The sequence below is a fragment of the Lepisosteus oculatus genome, unplaced genomic scaffold (assembly GCF_040954835.1).
Source record: "Lepisosteus oculatus isolate fLepOcu1 unplaced genomic scaffold, fLepOcu1.hap2 HAP2_SCAFFOLD_88, whole genome shotgun sequence".
Taxonomy (NCBI): domain Eukaryota; kingdom Metazoa; phylum Chordata; class Actinopteri; order Semionotiformes; family Lepisosteidae; genus Lepisosteus; species Lepisosteus oculatus.
The window spans coordinates 229,066-247,107 of record NW_027168426.1 but is presented as its reverse complement, the minus strand read 5'-3'; the positions used below and the strand labels follow the sequence as shown (position 1 = coordinate 247,107).

The 18,042-nt window shown below is 43.9% G+C and overlaps 1 non-coding gene across 1 annotated transcript; it reads right to left on the bottom strand.

The window, feature by feature from the left end:
* Positions 1–5,254: 5,254 nt before the first annotated feature.
* Positions 5,255–5,327, bottom strand: trnar-acg (transfer RNA arginine (anticodon ACG)). Its single transcript has one exon. It is a non-coding gene; the product is annotated as a tRNA-Arg (tRNA).
* Between the last annotated feature and the right edge of the window lie 12,715 nt (positions 5,328–18,042).

Genomic DNA, 18,042 nt, shown 5'->3' with positions numbered 1-18,042 from the left:
AAGAACATGGCCCGTACGGGGACCGAACCCATGACCTTGGCGTTATTAGCACCACGCTCTAACCAACTGAGCTAACCGGCCTCACGACAGTGGTCCTCTCTGTGCTGCAAAAAATCGAACTCAGGGAATTTCTTTTGCCCTCCTTTGAATAGAAAGCCGTGTAATTCAGTGTACGGGCTTTCTCGTGCAGTTTCATGGTTCTTGTAACCCAAATCCTACACTGGCCTGAAGTGTCCCCCCATTTCACAGCATTTTTCAGCTGATTTAAAATGTACCTAAAGGAGAAGCATTATTGAAGACCATCAATTACCAAGAGCTTTTGTCAAAGGTTTTGGTGGTCATTTTTAATGACCACAGAGCACTATGACCTCGGTTTTACATCTCAGCCGAAAGACAGCGCCCTTTTACAACACAGCGTCTCCGTCACTATGCTGGGACATTGGGACCCGCACAGACCTCAGGGTGAGCGCCCCCCCGCCGGCACCATTAACACCGCTTCCAGCTGGAAGCTTTGTTTTTCCCTGTAGCTTACCCTCATCCGGGTACTGACCTGGCTCACACCTGCTTAGCTTCAGTGGGTTTTCAGTTGCGAGTTGCAAGGGGATGCAAGTGATGGAGCCGCTCGCTGCAAAAGCCACTGCATTGGCCGGGAATCAAACCCAAGCCTCCCGCGTGGCAGGCAAGAATTCTACCACTGAAACACCAATGCTCAGTGTCTGGGCCTTCAAAAAAGACGCTTTTTTGGTGCTCTGTGCAAAAAGCGTCGACATATGCTTCCAGCTGCAAAATGCCATTCGCGGATGCTGAAGAATTTATTTCAAGGCAGCGGGTACAAGCGATTGGGCGTTTTAAAACCACCAGGAACAGCAAAGAGGCGCGCTTCTTTGCTTGCGCCGGAACACACCGACTGGAGGCGGACAACGTAGTCGGCAGGATTCGAACATGCGCGGGGAGACCCCAATGGATTTCTAGTCCATCGCCTTAACCACTCGGCCACGACTACAGCAAGCCCTGCTGCCGCTGCGTTCTTGCTACAATCTTACCTGGATCGCAAGGCGCCGGCGGAAGCCTATTTCAAAGTCGTTCTCCGTTTCAATAAAACATTTCCAAAATACAAGCCTTGCAGACAGACACGCCTCAGAGGACTTAAGGGTGGCTTCATGTCGGAATGATAAAGTCTCCCCGTCCGGACATGAAAATGCCACTTTGTTACACACAAAAAAAGAATCAACAACAGAGAAATGCCCACAAGCATTTGAAAAGCCGCACCACGTCGCACTTGAAATAGCTCTTACATTAGTGGTAGACGCAGGAATCGCCTTTTTATTTACGCTCTTACCAACGCGATGGAAAGCAAAACAAAGCAAAGCAGAGCAAAACAAAACGAACAAACGAAAACCCTCACGTCCCGCACTTGCATATAACGCCGTTACGTGCCCAAGCGGTATTGTATGTCATCCTAGCACTGCACGCCGGTGCGTATGGTATATGGGAACGAGCACACGCCACGAATCGTCTCGAATCACTCCCGACAGCTGTAAGGTGCCTTGAAGCGTGCACCCCCAACATTCTTCTTTGCTCATCTGTGAAAGGTAAACTCTTGAGCAAACTCTGAACCAGCTCTAAGGAAACTAATCCGATTAGATGTTACTTTGACTCATCATTTAAGGGATCCTTGTTAATTGGAGAAATCAATGATTTCGAATGAATTCTGTATGCGTTAAAAGACAGCTATACACAGAAAACATGCAGGACACTGCTCATGATGTTTCCCGAGCCGAAACACAGTGCGTTTTTCCAAGCCATCTGACCAAGCCTGCCCCCTGAAAACTGCAGGAGATCGTGTAAAGACGTTCAAGTTTGTAACTACTGCACGCACAGGAAGCAGAATAAATTCCTCTATTCAAACTGTCAAAGGTTTGCTTTGCGAACGCTGCAGGACATCGCACAATCTCTTTTGAACAGGGACAAACGATTTCTTATGGGGCGCAGTAAGTACAGACGTTTAAAAAGCTCCACTCATGCCAATGATGCAGCATGAAGAAGCGCAACCTAAAGTTTGCATTCCTAGCACTGTTGCAACCTAGCACTGTTGCATTCCCCGCATCAGTAGCTAAGAGAATATAATTTACGACTCTTGTTAATGCAGTTTCAGAAACCAGACTGAAATTTCTCAAGTATATTATTTGAATCCATTTGATGTTGGGCAACAACTATTCTTTCAAGACTTTTAGATTGAAATGGGACCTTTGAGACAGGCCTGTAGTTGTTAAGAACTTGTGGATCCAAATTTGACTTCTTAAGGAGCGGTCTAAGAACCACTACCTTAAATTGATCATGTACGACGCCTGACGCAAGCGATGCATTCATCATACTAATTATAGGTCCTGCCAGTCCTTCGAGGGAATCTTTGACTAGCTGAGTGGGGATGGGATCTAGCAAACAGGTGGTTTACTTTGTCTTACGTCTGTGTTCATGAGTCCACCATAAGAAGAAATCTGAACAGGAGTGGTGATCATGCGAGGTCACCACGGAGGAAACCACTGCTCTCCCCCAAAAAAAAACCACCACTGCCCCTCTCAAGTTTGCTAAAGACGACATGGATGTTCCACAACTCATGGAACAATGTTCTGTGGACAGACGTGACAAAAGTTGAACTTGTTGGTAAATATGCACAGTGTTATGTTTGGAGATAACAAAACACCGCATACCAACTCCAAAACCTCATCCCACCTGGGAAGCATGGCGGAGGCTGTACGGCTTGCAATCATCGAGGGACCGATGAATTCCGAGATGTATCAGGAAATTCTACAGCAGAATGTCAGGGTGTCTGCCTGTGATCTAAAACTCAAAAGACGCTGGGTCTTGCAACATGACAAAAACAAAGGAGTACATCAACAACAGAGTGGCTGAAACAGAAGAAATTCCGTATGTTGGGATGGCCAAGTAAGAGTCCTGACACACACGCTTTCACTCATATGAGCTACACGGCTACCAAGATGATCTCAGGTGCGCCGAGCTGGTACGGAACATATTGAACTGATCGACGGCGAATTGTCTCTCAGACAGGCTTTTCACCTCTAAGCTCCCTGACTGACAGTGATCAGCTAGGTAGTAAAACAGTCAGCTGCTTCTAAGCCTTAAACAGCTGCATCTCGGCGCTTCCACGGAGAGATGATTTGAAAGCCGAACATCGCCCATTGGGAACACCTTACTATCACTAGTTTAAGAGACTCTTAAGGTCTTGCAGAGGTGCCTGTCTAATAGCATGCGCTTTGCAAGCTATAAGTGTTTAGGCTGAGGCAGAATGCCTGTTAACAAAATGTTTTTCTAAAGGGGCCTCGCACTCTTTTCCAAGCAATGGTCACCATCCCCACCGAGTGTCACAATGTAGTCATGTCCTAGGACATCACCTGTTAGTCTCCATTTGTCTGCCACCAACACTTTAGGTTACGGGGCCACAACCGCACCCCGGAGACCAGAGGAGCCGTTGGCGTTCTGGCGGCGCAGATTGGGCTGAAGGTGGGGCGCTTGAATCTCGCTGTTGGAGGCCGTCTGAAACTGACCCAAGCCTTTCCCTTGAATTAAATGTAAATAAGAAATGAACCCCAGATGCACATGGAATCAATCACGTGTTTCCTTTGAGCCGTTTCAGAGACTGCTCCAGAGTTTACCTTGCACAGATGCGCAAAGATTAATGATGGGGGTGCACGCTTCCAGGCGTCTTACAACTGTAGGGACTGATTAGAGACAATTCGTAGCTTGTGCTCATTTCCCTCTATTCCCCGTGTTGCAGTGGTAGGATGACTTAAATTCCTGCTTCGACACGTAACGGGATTATAATCAAGTGCAGGAGCTGAGGGCTTTAGTTTTGTTTCGTTTTCCATGGCGTTCGTAAGTGCGCAAATCAAAGGCAATTCCTGCGTCTAACACGAATGCTTTTGAAAGTGCAGTGTGGTGCAGCTTGTAAAATCCTTGTCCACATTTTTGGTTCGTTGATGTTTTTTCTGTCTGCCAAAGTTGCATTTTGACATCCGGACTGGGGGACTTTATCATTTGAACGTGAAGCCAGCCTTAAACCCTCTGAGGCGTGTCTGTCTGCCGGCACGAATCTTGTGAAAGGTATTTTTTTTAACGGAGAGCAACTTTAAAAAGGTTTCCGCAGCCACCTCGCAGTCCGTGTTTGATTATAGGAGGAATGCGGCGGCGGGGAGCCCGCATTTGTCGTGCTCGAGTGGTTAAGGCGATGGGCTCGAAATGCGTTGGGGCTTCCCCGCGCAGGTTCGAAACCTGCCGACTCCGGCGTCTGCCGCACGTCACCTTGTGCCTGCGCGGCAGAGGCGGAGTGCCGCTTCTCCTTTCCTGGTACTATAAAAACGCTAAATCGCTTGGCCCCGCTGCCATGGAAAGCAATTCTTCAGATAACCACACATTTTGCGTTCGCACCTCTGGTGCTCTACTTATGCCTTTGAAAACCTAATGAATAAAGCTGTAAGAACCGACACGATGTGTAGGTGCTCTTAAAGCACGCAGTAAAGAACTGTTAACAGCAAGGGTTTCAGTGGGTTAACTGAGGAGAAGGCGTGATCGCTAATTGTTGACTTTTTATTTGGTGTTAGAAACACTCTTACTGTGCATGACGTGCAACAAATGTAACCACAGAAATTGCATCACGCTTTCATGTATGCTATTGCACACACCAACGTTGCCTAGATAGAAAACCGAAATAGCCGTGGGTTTGCTTGCTGGTCTGAAGGATCTCTCTTCGAATCTCTATCATTTGTCAATGGAAGTAAAAGGCGCTGCAATCTGATACGTTCAGAATCAAACCCGCAGCTGTTGTTCGACTTTATTTCTTGACTAATTACAACTGAGTGTCGCATGAGCAGTTACATAAACTTGTCTGGTATATTTGAACACAAATGCCGTTCTTCAATTAAAACTAACAGTACATTGTCAGGGACATTCAGTTCTATACAAACAAGAGACAGACGAGAATATTTCTACCGTTCATGTGGACTACGTGTTGACTTACTGATCGGAATAATTGAAAGGTTCGGGCTCATAGCCGATGCAGTGCGTGCTAATTAGAACAGCAACGCTGAGCTCTCAGCACCGTACTGAGCCCAGGTGTTTTTCTAAAGCTGTCAGGTGCAGTTCATTTACATGAAGGAAATCTCTTACTGGGTACGATTACAATGCAGTAAGTAGCATAGACTACTTAGGGAGTAGCGCGATGCGTTTAAAAACGACCCGAGCCAGGCAGGAGTCGAACCTGCAATCTCTTGATCCGTAGTCAGACGCGTTATCCATTGCGCCACTGGCCCTGGTGTGACACTACAGGACTGTAACCCAGTGAGATCAGCACTGCAACTAGTAAAATATTACCCCCGGTCCATTCTTTTCCAAAAGTGAGAAACACCTGTTTTCTACATTTTGTCTGTTTTAAAACCATATCTCATTAAACCAAACCAAGAGTTTGTCTTTTGCACTGATATTCTGATTCATTTCGATTTCAAAGAAAAAAAAAACATTATCTTCCAAAGCATCATAAAATTGTCCATTCTTCCAGACTCTACTTCTCTCTTGTAGTAGTACAGCAGACCTTTCCAGGTGAGCAGATCACAGAGTCCGAAATATGCTTCCTCCATCAAGCAAAGTACCAGAACATGACTCTGTCTTCATAAAAGCGCCCCTGTAATAAAGAAATTAAATCTGAAATCAAGAGGGAAGTTTCCTACTGAAGTTCAAGAAGTCATCAATTTTAACCTAGCAACACATTAAAGGCTGCATCTATACAAGTACGATTCTAGAAATGCTCACCAGATTACGTTTTAAGAAGGAACTGCGCCTCAGGTTCCGCCGAGATCTTAACTTGGATGGCAGGATTCAGAGTCCGGAGTGCGGACTGATGGCGCACAGAGGGTCCACATACTGTGGATCCCTCAGTTTTCTTCCGCGTGTTTAAACCGCCAGCGTGTGACTCCCCTGTCCCCGTGACCTCATTGCTCTGCTCTCGCCTCTGTGCAGCTGAGCCCAACTCATGGTAAAGTGGAAAACAATATGCCCTCAAAGTGGGATTTACACTGGATCGAGGATAGATGTCACCTTTTTATCGTTGAACAGGATGTATGTGATGTGGCGACTAGGTTCAATTTTGTATCCTTTTAAAAGATTAAGGACTGGGGTGAGCGTGATTTACAACCCTTTCAGCTAAGAACCCGACATGAGCACCGTTTAAGCTGCATAGACTCGGTCGTTTAACTCTTCTCCATTAGCAGGGTTAAGGTTAAAGAAAAAAAACATTGCTGACTTCTTTTTTTTTGCCAGCCGCTAGCGCTGATTAGCAATGTTTGTATTTCATGTTTTGCAAGTTGCATCCATTTTAAGAAAAACAAGTCGCGTTAAAGACAGGAAATGAATACTTGCATTTAATTAAGTCTAGCCGTAGGCGGTTGTCTGTAAGGACCAGTTCTGTTCAAGAAGACAGAACAAAGAAGGCACCACTGGGATTCGGACTCAGGATCTCCTGTTTAAGAGACAGGTGCTTTAAGCAACTAAGCCACGGCACCCCGGGAGCGCTGTCCTTTTGCAGCCACTTGGACACACCACTCAGACACATCTGCATTCGGTGTGTGCTCCGCCTGCTCGCTGAGCAAGTTGCCACCTTTACATACAATAGCAACATCGACACCAAGAGAAAAGGATGACAAATGGCTTTTATCTGGAACTTTTCACGTCCAAGGAGCTCAATGTGCTTTCTGTGTACAACAGGGCCTCTGAACTCCACACTGGCCACTGAACCACAGCAGTGGCGTGCTGGCTTGACATCTCCCAAGGAAAATGTTGAAATCGCATGTGGAACAGGAAAATGACCCTCGAGTATGAGGGAAAAAAATGAAAAAGATCATCTGGAGCGCGCTAGCTCATGTCCGGACAGTCCAGTTTCCCCGACGAGGCGATGGCGATGGAGTGCTAATCCATTGTGCTCTGCACGCATGGGTTCAAATCCCATCCTAGTCGCTCTCCATGTCTGACACGTGTGCCTGTTCGACATTGGCCCTCCTGTCATTTGCTCCGGTACTAGAGCCGAACATTTTCTAGCGGTGGCTGAACATGGTATAGTAGGTTAACGTCGGTATCGAGCAGTAACAGTAACAGTATTTACGTGCCGCTGCTGCCAAGTGGCTCTGGGTTGAGACTGCGTTTTCACTTACTTGCAACGCAAAAGGAGAAAGCGATTTTTGACAGTCTCTCGAGAGACTGCGCTAGGTGTTTAGGCATAGACTTTGTCAGTTCCCCCTGGCATGATGGCCTCTCAAATAGCTTGTGATTCCTCTAGACGTTTATACAGTAGAAGCCTGCTTCGTGGCTTAAATCCAAGCTAAGGAAACGAGTTAGAGGTCTGTTACGACCCCAAGTGTCTAGGGGTAAAGGGGTGTATCATTTAGGATAATTCTTTTGGAAGCAGGGGGATTCTGGTGAGGGACTAGTAAGCGTGATAAGGGTAAGGAACTAGAGTGGTGCCAAAGAAAAGAAAATAAACAAAATGGAGCTGGCTAGGACAGTGAGGGAAAGCTAATCTGACTACAAAAGAAAACCCGAAACACACGGTCTTCGGCGTCTTCAACACCCTAGCTAACCTGCACTGACTACCCAAAACCATACAAGACAAATGGCACTCACCCGTACTAAACTAGTGTACTAATACAAAGTCAACTAAGTGTGTAAGTGTACCCAACAACCTAAACTAACCTTATATACAAAAGTTCACACAAAAACACAAGTGAACCAGGAATACAAATAAGGGAAAACAAGAGTAATAAACAGGAGCAGGGTACAAAAGAACACAAAAGTTGAACATGTAACACTGGGGCAAGGGAATGACAAAACAAGGAAGAACACACAAACAAATGAAAGAACAAAGAAACTAATGTAAACCAACAAAACAACAAAGCCGAAGCTATACCAAAATACACAAACACAAAGCAAAACAAACCAACAAACGAAGCCGAAGCAATAACAAGAAGCAAAGCGAAGCAAAGCGAAAACCAAAACCAAACGGGACCGAAGTCAAACGAAAGGCCTCTTCTTTCTGAAAGCCTCCATGTTATATAGTGAATAAGATGTGTTCTGATTGGCTGAGGGCTGTTTGATGATGACATCATATTGAAACTGTGGTGTGATGGTTGACATTGTTTGACATAACAGAAAAAACACACACAGAACACACACTGGGACGTAACACCCCCACCCATAAAAACAAACATCTAATGTTTGGACAATGAAGACAAAACCAATCAAACAATATGCTATACTCTACCCCCAGCCAGGTCATTTCCAAGAATAAGAGTTACTCCATTAACAGGTAGCGAAGGACATACCCCAACTCTAACAAATCCAGTAACTAAACCACATTGTAGATGTACACAGTGTAAAGGCACTTTCATAAAACCCATTTCGATGCCTTGAACTAATACACTCGAACCACAGAAAGATTTATCAGACAAAGGCAGTGCATCCACAACAATAAATGACTGGGCTGCTCCACTATCTCTAAATATTTGAATTGTTTTCTGGTCTTCTGGTTTACCTTGTAGCGGCGAGGCTTATTAATAAGAAATAATTAAGTGTTTCTGAGCTTTCCCAAATTATTTCTCTGTTCATCTCTGTGGTGCAGCCACAGAGAAACTATTCATGCAAGCTGATATAAGGTTTGATTAGGACAGCTCCCAAAGGGGGATGCACTTAGCTAAGCCTGGCTATCATGATCAATGGTCATCCATTGGTGCCTATCTGTCTAGGGAGTGCCAGTTGGACATCTGGACTGCATTCCTAAGTGTCAGGAGTAAGTGACTCATATCTCACCTTGATCAACCAATCAGGGACTGGTAGGGCCGAGTAACCCACATGGGACTCTGATGCCCATGGAACTTTCAACCAATCAATGAGCTGAAGTTCCTCCAGGTAAAAACAGGCAACACAGAGAGCCTGAGAGATTCAACAAGATTCGGCTTCAGTAAGATTCAGTAAGATTCTGGAGAGGATTCTGTGGACTGTTCTAAAGGGAATTCAAAGGAGAATTCCAGGGCAGGACGGCCCAGGAGCAGAAGGATCCCAAGGGCAGGACATTCTCGCAGCGCGCCTCCTGACCATCCTGAGACTCAGCCCGGACAACCACGGAACGGCCAGTGTGTCCGAGTGCCAGAACTTTCCTTTGTTCTAAGAGTCTACAGCGGAGGTTGCCAGAGACTAACCAGAGGATCCACTCGAGGTTAGCACCAGCAGCAAGCCTCGTGAACAGGTCGGAACTGTGGACAGCTGAATCACTATTCAGAACTAGCTCTTCATCAGGAACGAACAGGTCCTCTTCCTGACTTGCTGGGACCCACAGTCATCTTTTCTCCTGTGCACAAACTTTGCTAGTTAAAGCCAACAGTGAGCATCAGCAGCGCATCGTTGCAAGCCGCACATCACAGCCTGGCACCGAGCCAGAGAGCGCGGATTTGACAGCAACAGCCTGCAACTGTTTCTTTGTGCCCGCAGGAGATCTGAATCCCCAGAAATTGGATGAGTATTCAACTTCAATGCATTACAGCTCGAGAATTCAATTGTTATCCCAACCAGTTGATATCAATTTATTTCCTAAGAGTTATGTACTTGTTTTGAGTATCTAATGTAGAAGTTGTAACCAAGTTCAATTACGAAACGGTATAAATGAATGATATACTGAACGTATGTCCTCTTGATATGTGTAACACTTAGTAACTGACTGAATATATACCTTTTGTATTCTGATAACCCTCTCGATAAGATCTGTTAGGTTTACATGCATATTCTATGTATTAATAAATGTATCCTCGTGTATTAGTACCTGTGTGTGTGCGTTGTTTGAGTTATGTCGCATGGTTGGATTCTAAAGCCATCAAAAGAATCAACTTTGTGATTTACTGCTACAATTAATAATTGTCTCAGTAAATGCCCAAACCCTACAGAACTGGTGCCTTCAGAGAGCCACTATGATTACATATTTGGCGTCCCTGAGCCGGTTTTCTTACAACCTGTTAGCGAAATGAATCCTTCCATAATAAATGGTTCATAACTAGGGTCAGGGAGACTGTTTTCACTAGACAAAGGAATAGCAGAACGGGAAACAGTCTTAACAAACCCAGCACTCTTAGGATGTTGCTGTTGCTGCTGCTTATGTTTTAGGGCCAAACAATCTGCAATTATATGACCTCTCTTGTGACAATAAAAACATTCACGCTCCTCTTTAAGACGTGAGGAACTAGTTTTTACTGAGGGAGACTGAGACTGGGAACTTAGAGTAGACAAAGTCTTCTCCGCACGCACAGACATGAAAACATTCTTATGAGTGAGCACGAACTCATCTGCCAAAACAGCGGCTTGCGATAAAGTAGTTACTTTTTGCTCATTCAAATACACAACAATGCGTTCAGGCAAACAGTTCTTAAATTCCTCTAAGAGCATTAACTCACGCAATGAGTTAAAGTCACTCACTTTACTGGCTACAACCCATTTATCAAAGAGAGTGCCCTTCTCTCTAGCAAATTCAACAAATGTCTGGTCTGACACTTTACGATGATTTCTGAAGCGTTGTCTATATGCCTCAGGAACTAATTCATAAGCCCGTAAGATAGCAGCTTTCACAGTATTGTAATTCAAACTTTCTTCTAAAGAAAGTGTAGAACAAACTTCCTGAGCTTTGCCCACTAATCTACACTGCAAAAGCAGTGACCAAACCTCCTTAGGCCAACGAAGTGATGTGGCAATTCGCTCGAATGCACCAAAGTACGAATCAACTTCCGTCTCCCTAAACAGAGGTACTAAAGCAATGTGCTTACTTACATCAAAGGTGGTAGAGAGTGGATCTTGCAAAGGAGACATGCTAGAGGCCTCGGAGTGGGTCGGCTGCACAGCAGGAGCATTCTTTCGTGCTTCTAGCTCAAGCTGTCGGAGCTTAACCTCTTTCTCCGCCTTGATCTCCATCTTACGAATTGCAAGGCGCAATTCAAATTCTGCCTGGCGTACTTGGGCTTTTTCCTGCGCCTCCATGTGCAAGCGGGCCAAATGAACTTTCAGGCGAGTATCGCTTTTTGACCCGGTGGAGACCGGAGAGAACGGTTCAAAGGGAGGCAAGGTGGCCTTGACCTCAGCCTCCACTAAGTCTTCAGCCACCCCCTGCACCTCGTCCTGTTCTTCCACCACCATAGCAGGTTTAGCACCAGCCCCAGGAGAACCGGCGTACCTGCTCGTTAATGCAATGACCTCTAACTCTACCAATCTATCCATCACAGGTCTCTTGACGTCCCTTTTAAGAGCTTGCGTCGAAACCTGAATCTGGAAGTAATCAGCAATTTGGAGCAATTCGTCCTTCCTACACTTATCCAGCTGCTCAAAGGAAGGTTCCTCCACAAACTTTCGCAAATCAAAAGTAGCCATAACTACAGTACCTTGCCAAAACACAATCCACAAATCAAAATCCTGTACCAACACCAAAATTCTGCAACACAAAAAAAAATCCTTAGGACGGGAATTTGATATCCCGGACGAGCCCCCAATAATGTTACGACCCCAAGTGTCTAGGGGAAAAGGGGTGTAACATTTAGGATAATTCTTTTGGAAGCAGATGGGTTTTGGTGAGGGACTAGGAAGCGTGATAAGGGTAAGGAACTAGAGTTTTGCCAAAGAAAAGAAAATAACAAACAAAATGGAGCTGGCTAGGACAGTGAGGGAAAGCTAATCTGACTACAAAAGAAAAACCAGAAACACACGGTCTTCTGCGTCTTCAACACCCTAGTTAACCTGCACTGACTACCCAAAACCATACAAGACAAATGGCACTCACCCGTACTAAACTAGTGTACTAATACAAAATTAACTAAGTGTGTAAGTGTACCCAACAACCTAAACTAACCTTATATACAAAAGTTCACACAAAAATACAAGTGAACCAGGAATACAAATAAGGAAAAACAAGAGTAATCAACAGGACAGGGTACAAAAGAACACATAAGTTGAACATGTAACACCTGGGCAAGGTAAAGACAAATCATGGATGAACACACAAACAAACGAAAGTACAAAGAAACTAACGTAAAACCAACAAAACAACAAAGCCGAAGCTATACGAAAATACACAAACACAAAGCAATACAAACCAACAAACGAAGCCGAAGCAATAACAAGAAGCGAAGCGAAGCGAAGCGAAGCGAAAACCAAAACCAAACAGGACCAAAGTCAAACAAAAGGCCTTTTCTTTCTGAAAGCCTCCATGTTATATAGTGAATAAAATATGTTCTGATTGGCTGAAGGCTGATTGATGATGACATCATATTGAAACAGTGGTGTGATGGTTGGCCAATGGGGAAGGGAGAACAATCAAGGGTCAGCAGTGTGGACATAACAGAAAAACACACAGAACACACACTGGGACGTAACAGTGCCGGCGGGGGGGCGCTCACCCTGAGGTCTGTGCAGGTCCCAATGCCCCAGCATAGTGACGGAGAAGCTGTGTTATAAAAGGGTGCTGTCCTTTGGATGAGATGTAAAACCGAGGTCACAGCGCTCTGTGGTCATTAAAAATGACCACCAAAACCTTTGACAAAAGCTCTTGGTAATTGATGGTCTTCAATAATGCTCCTCCTTTAGGTACATTTTAAATCAGCTGAAGAATGCTGTGAAATGGGGGGGCACTTCAGGCCAGTGTAGGATTTGGGTTACAAGAACCATGAAACTGCATGAGAAAGCCCGTACACTGAATTACACAGCTTTCTATTCAAAGGAGGACAAAAGAAATTCCCTGAGTTCGATTTTTTGCAGCACAGAGAGGACCACTGTTGTGAGGCTGGTTAGCTCAGTGGGTTAAAGCGTGGTGCTAGTGACGCCAAGGTTGTGGGTTCGAGCCCTGTACGGGCCAGGTCCATTTCTCCTCTCTTACCAAAGCTGTTAGGTTCCTTTCCGTGGTGAGATGGGTTGTCATGCAACACTGCCACATAGTGCCGACAGACAATTAAATGACAAAAATGAAGAGAGTTAAAGCAGCTGGAGAGGTTCTCTTACAACTTTTGAGCTGACACAGTTTTGGAAAATGTTTCCTTCACGCTGCACTGTACCACATAGGCAGCCAAGAGTCTCCAAAACAAAACAGAATTGACAGTCATATAATGTCCATTAACCCCGGTTTTAAACGCAGCATCATGTCAGCCATCATAAGAATATGAGTCCAATATTTTAGAATATAGTCAGAATGACTTCTAACCTTACCTGTGGTGTCTTTAATCCCTATTGCTCAATGCATGGTGTACGTACTGCATACATGTGTCTTGAGAATGAGGAATGGGCCCCTGAGACAGTCATTTACCTGTTTCACAAATGATCGTATTTTACTAGAGATTCTGTTTGGGATTCAGATGTGCATTCGGACAGCAATCCCTTTCAAGAAATGATACGTTCTGGATGAGGTCAGTGGTGCTGGAACACTGTATTTAGGATGTGTTTGCAGTGATTGTGTGTCCCCTGCTTCAACGCAGTGATATATAGATGTGCTCCTGTAATTTATTGGTACATGCCCAGGGCAGTAAGCAGTCTGAGGATTTATTTCCAGACGGCATAGAGCAGTGAAGCAGTGAAGTAGTGCAACACACTGGATCATTATATTATTAGAATCTATTCTACTTAAATTATTACATTATACACAATTTGAGTTCATTTTAAAAAGTAAAAGGTAATGAAAGGAATGCATTTTCATAAGAAAGATAATACCGATATGCATGTGATAATCTTCCTTATATCATGTAGTGCGTCATTTGGACACTTTGTGGGCTTGAAATACAAAGAAAATCATGTTCTATGATACAAGATAAATACAAAACTTAAGCTTTTATTTTAATTAGATTTGTTTATAAAGCATAAGCAATCATTTATTACATTAATATATCTGAAAATAACATTTTAGCATCATATTATTACATACAGGTCTCTAGCTTCAACACAGTGCTATATATATATGCTCAGTGATTTATTGGTACATGCCCAGGGCAACAATCAGAATGAGGATTGATTTCCAGACGGGCTACAGGTAGTGTTGTGAAATACTTCAACACACTGGATCGCAGATTTAGACCCCCTGCACTCTTACTCCTTAAAAACCAAGGAAATGAAGATATGTAGCAATCACATTGTAACAGGGGTGACAGTGACTTAATGCTTATACTAGTGGACTTCTGGTACCTTTAGGGTACGGTGTTCCCTGAAGGGCTCTCAAACCCCGCATTTCAGATGCCTAGCTGTATCGCTGATGTGTTGCACCTCAGAATCACTTTTAAACCTTACCTCTGGTATCTTTAATCCCTATTGCTCAACGCATGGTGAAAGTATTGCATAAATGTGTCTGAAAATGAGCAATGGGCACCTGAGAGACTCATTTGCCTGTTTCACAAATGATCATATTTGACTAGAGATTCTGTTTGGGATTCAGTTGTGCATTCTGACAGCAATCCCTTTCAAAAAACGATACATTCTGGATGAGGTCAAAGGTGCAGGAACACTGTATTTAGGATGTGTTTGCTCTTATTCTGTGTCTCTAGCTTCAACACAGTGATATATATATATATGCTCACTGATTTTTTGGTACATGCCCAGGGCAATAATCATTATGAGGATTTATTTCCAAATGTGCTAGGGTTAGTGTTGTGAAATACTTCAACACACTGGATCGCAGGTTTAAACCCCCTGCACTCTTACTCCTTAAAAACCAACAAATGCAGATATGTAGCAATCATATTGTCGCAGACACTCATTTGCCTGTTTCACAAATGATCATATTTTACTAGAGATTATGTTTGGGATACGGGTGTGCATTCTGACAGCAATCTCTTTCAAAAAATGATTTTACCTTATCGCGGCATTGCCATTCTTGCCTCTTTGGACAATATCTCCATCTTGTGGTCGTTGTTGGTAATGTCTAGACAATATCTCCATCCTGTGGTCGTTGTTGGTAATGTCTTCTTATGCCCTTTTTTTATTTCAATTCTCTATTAGTTGATTCTAGAATCTCTACAATGGAGTTGAAAACATCAGTTTTATAGCAGACAATATGACATTATTTATAGTCCAATTAGAAACTTATTACCCTGTTTTTAACATAATAACACATTAAAATTGATTAAAACTAAGTTTGGAACACCAGGGAACATAACAAATGATTTTAGGAAAACCATGAGGTTCTCTGTGTCCGATGCCTGCAAGGGGAGAAAGCTAGAATCCTTTGATTTTTTCAAAATTTGAAAATAAACATCATTTAACAACAGCTTTCATTCCTAGGAGTGAAAAACAACCATTTTTGAAGACATATTAGTTTCTAAAACACTACAATAAAGTTAAAAACATCCGTTTTATGTTACATTATTTTGTGTGAAATTTGTCATTTTTTGCACTATTTTTAATAAAATCTCTAATTAAAAGTGATTAAAATTAAGTTTGGAACAACAAGGAACACAAAAAAAAAAGATTTTAAGGAAAAAAATGATGTCTTCTGTGCCAGGTGCCTGCAAGGGGAGAAAGCTAGAATCCTACCCAGGCTCCTGGAGCTCTGTCCTGGCTAAAGGAGGGTGAATCCATCCCCTTCAAAGCTCCATGAAAAAATGATATTTTTAAATTTGAAAAAAAACATTATAGAACAACATCTCTTGGTCCACAGAGTGCAAAAATCCAACTTTGAAGAAAATCCATTGACTGATCCCCGAATTCTGAAGTTTCTTCGCATGATATAGGGCTTGCAACCACTTTCTGGAAAATGATAAAAATGCCAAAAATGAAAAAAAAGTTATCAATTCTAGAGCCTAAGAGGAAAACAAGACAAATGTATATCTCCAAAAAATGTTATGTGCTTCAGAAGAGCCCAGGAAAGTTTTTTGCATACATGAAACCACGCCCGTTTGCACGTAAGCAGACATGGTTGCACACACGACTGCAAGAAAGCACGCGTGCATGCGAAGTCATCCTGTTGAGCATTTGAGAAGCCGCACCACGCCGCACTTGAAATAGCTCTTACATTAGTGGTAGACGCAGGAATCGCCTTTTTATTTACGCTCTTACCAACGCGATGGAAAGCAAAACAAAGCAAAGCAGAGCAAAACAAAACGAACAAACGAAAACCCTCACGTCCAGCACTTGCATATAACGCCGTTACGTGCACCCCCAACATTCTTCTTTGCGCATCTGTGAAAGGTAAACTCTTGAGCAAACTCTGAACCAGCTCTAAGGAAACTAATCCGATTAGACGTTACTTTGACTCATCTTTTTACGCTCAGTGCTGGATTACTCAAACTCCAGCTAGGGTTAGGGTTAGCATTCCCACGCTACTTAGACACTTTGTTTACGCTCAGTGCTGGATTTTGGGAACTTCAGGACGAGTGGGAATTTTCTCCTATCTGTCCATTCTGTTTTGTTTTGGAGAGTCTTGGCTGCCTATGTTGTACAGTGCAGCGTGAAGGAAACATTTTCCAAAACTGTGTCGGCTCAAAAGTTGTAAGAAAACCTCTCCAGCTGCTTTAACTCTCTTCATTTTTGTCATTTAATGTGACACTCGATGTATAACTGTATAACATCAGTTATTCTGTGCGATTGATTCTCATTTTATTCTAAACTCGCCCGCCCAGGGACGCCATTAAATGTAGAGGTTTGATGGGTTTACTGAGACAATTATTAATTGTAGCAATAAACACGAGGTTGTTCGTTGGGGCTTTTAGAAAATCAATTGTCAGATCAACTAACAACGCACACACATATGCAAATGGTGAGACTCCAGTTCGACACCCAGTTCGACACCACTTTACAGTATCTGACAAAAGGATGGCAGACTGTGCCAGACCGGCAGATAACTTCCGCTTATTTTTACCATATTAAACATTGGAAATCCAACCACCTGCATTTGTGACACTTGATTTTGGCTCCACCTACAGTAAGACACTCTTAAATCTTCAAACACTTTTCTCTTCTCCCGCAACACTCTTGTCTGTCGGCACTATGTGGCAGCGTTGCATGACAACCCCTCTCACCACGGAAAGGAACCTAACAGCTTTGGTAAGAGAGGAGAAAAGGACCTGGCCCGTACGGGGCTCAAACCCGTGACCTTGGTGTTATTAGCATCACGCTCTAACCAACTGAGCTAACTGGCCTCACGACAGTGCTCCTCTCTGTGCTGCAAAAAATCGAACTCAGGGAATTTCTTTTTTCCTCCTTTGAATAGAAAGCCGTGTAATTCAGTGTACGGGCTTTCTCGTGCAGTTTCATGGTTCTTGTAACCCAAATCCTACACTGGCCTGAAGTGCCCCCCCATTTCACAGCATTTTTCAGCTGATTTAAAATGTACCTAAAGGAGAAGCATTATTGAAGACCATCAATTACCAAGAGCTTTTGTCAAAGGTTTTGGTGGTCATTTTTAATGACCACAGTGCGCTGTGACCTCGGTTTTACATCTCATCCAAAAGACAGCACCCTTTTACAACACAGCTTCTCCGTCACTATATTGGGACATTGGGACCCGCACAGACCTCAGGGTGAGCACCCCCCCACTGGCACCATTAACACCGCTTCCAGCTGGAAGCTTTGTTTTTCCCTGTAGCTCACCCTCATCCAGGTACTGACCTGGCTAACACCTGCTTAGCTTCAGTGGGTTTTCAGTTGCAAGTTGCAAGGGGATGCAAGTGATGGAGCCGCTCGCTGCAATAGCCACTGCATTGGCCGGGAATCAAACCCAAGCCTCCCACATGGCAGGCGAGAATTCTACCACTGAACCACCAATGCTCAGTGCCTGGACCTTCAAAAAAGACGCTTTTTTGGTGCTCTGTGGAAAACGCGTCGACATCTGCTTCCAGCTGCAAAATGCCATTCGCGGACGCTGAAGAACTTATTTCCAAGGCAGTGGGTACAAGCGATTGGGCGTTTTAAAACCACCAGGAACAGCAAAGAGGCGCGCTTCTTTGCTTGCGCCGAAACACACCGACTGGAGGCAGACAA